Genomic DNA, 3,483 nt, shown 5'->3' on the forward strand with positions numbered 1-3,483 from the left:
GTGCATACAGACGATGGCGGTGTTGAAGCTCTGTATTTGCCGTCAAACGGTTGACCACTGCCGTGTGTGTATCCTGTCGCAAAATGTGGCGAAAAGTCCTACACGATGGTAATAATTTGATTAAGGTGTTTACATGTCTATACTGCACTTCAGTAATGCGACTAAAATAGGAATACTCCACATGTCTTAATTCAGTTTCTGTTTACTTTGAATATGACTTTAGCCGGATTAAGGTAATCAAAAATCTCTGTTTACATGATAGATTCTTAATCAGAGTATTGTCTTAATCGTATTAATATCGGATTATTGTTGTCCATGTAAACGTACTCAATTACAGAAGCGCTCAGCTGCCATTAACACACAGGGATGCACGTAATGAAGTGCCAATGAATTGAGTGGAGTGCAATATCTCTGTTACAAGTGTTAAACCACATTTTGCAGCTCACTGATACTGTAATAGAAAGTCCTAAACCCTTAAATTGCATTTTTGTCATATGCATGTGAATTCTTTTACTTTTGAACTTAAAAGATAAAAGTTATAGACAAAGCTCTATAAAGTCTTCACAGCGAGTGAAAGTGAAGCTGTCTTTTTCCCTGGACAATCAATACCACAAAGTTAGAAATAGTACTATGGAATAAATAGAATAAAATGCAAAATGATACAGAAATATTTGGATATCAATAAACATGTCGAAGTGACCTTTGTGAAAAGGTCCATTTTATTGAGAGGTTGCTTTTTAAAGCTCAGGAGTACAGTTCTCAGACTTTTTTTCCTCAGATTTGTCTCTTAAACTCCATAACTCATTTGATGCTGGAAGAATGTGATGAGAAATATTTGAGCTTCTATTGAAATGACTTTTGATTGCAGATGGATATGTTCGCATGGATATCTAAAAGCACTGTTTGAAACATGGTTGAGCCCTTTAGAAAAGATGTGTGAATTTTATTTATGAATAAATTGAATATTTAATTTTTTTTAGCAAATATCCATTTGAGTTATAAAAGAAATCTTTCTTTTCTTTTTTTTTTTTTTACAGGTGAGCTGATGTGCTGATGTGGGTGTGTTACTTAGGAGCCAGATAAAAATCCTGTAGCTGAACGTATGTCACGTTTCTGTTTTTAATGGCAGTGAAGCTCTGTGCTACATCAGGAATAGATGGATACATATTTATAAGTATGCATATATAAAAATGAAGTGTGTGTGAAGGGCTGGAGTGCATGGACAACAGATGTCAGACCTCTCACCCTCCCCCACCCGACAGCACCTGTTGGAGCTTGGCCATCTGGAGGCTGAGGGCAGAGCTGTCCGGACTGGCCTCACACATGCATGCAAATTAAAAGTAGGGGTGCAGAAAATATCAGTGAATATATCAATATTTATGTCTGTCTGTGTGTCTGTCTGTCTCCTTTGCTACTGTATAGTAGGCAAAAAAAACAGTATATGAAAAGAATAGTATGTAGTATGACACGTGAAAAAGAGTTAAGTGCAATTTTCTACATTTTGCACAATAATGTATTGCTCAAGGTTTGCTGATCAAAACTGAGTTGATTCTCTATGAATTTGTCATACTCTTAACTTCTAAACATTCTTTCATTGTAAGCCATTAATATGCAAAAAATTATCCACTCAAATATCAAAATCTGTCAGACATACATGTAAATTCTATAAATATATGACATGGAATATTTTCATTCATTTTTTTTTTGTTCTACAGTATTGACTTTTTCTAGTAACCTACTGTTAAAAGCTTTATCTAAAACACTCAGTGTCATCCACAATAGCATTCAGTACACAAAACTGAGAGTCAACAACAACAACAACAAAAGACAGAATTAAATAGATTTTCTGATTAGGTTCTTCAGGGGTCCATACTTGGACCCTTACTATTTTTCACTTCTATAAATGATTTGACGAATGTTTCAAATATTGTTACTCCAGTAATGTTTGCAGATAACACAGCCTTAGTTCTCTCTCACTCAAATTTTAATTCATTGATTAAGAATGCAAATATTGGTCTAATCGCTTATACTAATTGGTTTAATTGAAATAAATTATCATTAAATATAAAAAAATAACATTTTATTATTTTTAGTGGTAAGAAAAATGATACCCTAAGGATTGATCAAAAATTACAGTTAAAGGGTATAGGCGTAGGACATTTTGGAAAGGGCTTGCAATAGCAAGTTAGCTTTGAAAGCAAGATCCCCACCCTCGCTGCATAATCACTCTGCAAAGCCACACCTCCCCAAAACACACAAACACGCTCAGGCAGACCAGACACTAACCAGTAACCTGTGACACGATGAGAGACGGCGCTGGTTGGGGATTTAATGCAATGCTGTCCGATTGCCTCACGTCTCATTCACTGGTGAGAAAACATTACAGTACAAAGTGCATAATGTCACAATAATAGCACCTTTCATTCACGCTGGAACGTGCTGATGACGTATCATGTCTGCGAAAACAGGGTGCACAGAAGTATGCAAATACATATTTGACAGGCAGGCAGGTTCGGACCGAACATTTTGACTGGACCAAGTTTTTTGGGTCCTACACCTTCCACAGATTATATAAATACATTTAGACCACTTAACTTAACGAGTGCTATCAAGATGTAAAGAGACTTTCAACCAGCATAACAAAAAATGTTTTTGAACCAAATCACCTACCCTGCCTTTACATCTGTTGAGGTGACTCAAGTGTCAACTAGAAATTCAGTGCCTATATTGGAGCTTCCCTAAAATAACAAACTAATAACCTTAACAGTAAAAACACACACACAAACAAAGAAACAAACAAAACTTCATTATCTCCATTACAAAGTCCTGAACTACCTATATCCTGGCTATTCAGCCGTCTGTCTTTCAGTCTCTTTTTGTCTGTGTTTAATTATGCTTATTCAAAGAACGCGGCATGTTATTTTCTGTGCAGAGGTAGAGCGAGTCAGCCATGACACCTCATGAGAGAGCAGCTGGAGTCTCCACTGTGATCACAACATCTTCTCACACCTCCACCTGCAGAAGAGAGGAGGTGTGGGTGTGCGTTGCTTCTGCTCCAGATGTGCTTCCCTGTGGAGATGGCAAAAAACATTAGAAAGCACTACAGATGGGTGAATAATGCATAGCTGAAAGAAATAAGCACAATTAGAGTGAGTGGGGGTAGGTGTGTTGAGAGAAAGTGAGAGCAAGAGTGATAAAGAGACAGGAAGAAAACAGTGTAGTTTGATGTAACTATAACCTGTTTGAGAGAGAACTGCAGTACGTCCTTCAGTCCTAAACAGGGAGGTAGTGAGCACTAAGATGCACATCTTTATTCTCCATTCGAAAAATGTTTGGTAATACACTCTTAAAAATAAAGGTGCTTCACGATGCAAGAACCTTTTTGTCTAAATGGTTCCATAAAGAACCTTTAACATCTGAAGAACCTTTCTGTTTGACAAAAGGTTCTTTGTGGCGAAAGAAGGTTCTTCAGATTATAAAAAG

This window comes from Sinocyclocheilus grahami, unplaced genomic scaffold, assembly GCF_001515645.1.
Source record: "Sinocyclocheilus grahami isolate Dianchi unplaced genomic scaffold, SAMN03320097.WGS_v1.1 scaffold772.1, whole genome shotgun sequence".
Classification (NCBI taxonomy): Eukaryota; Metazoa; Chordata; class Actinopteri; order Cypriniformes; family Cyprinidae; genus Sinocyclocheilus; species Sinocyclocheilus grahami.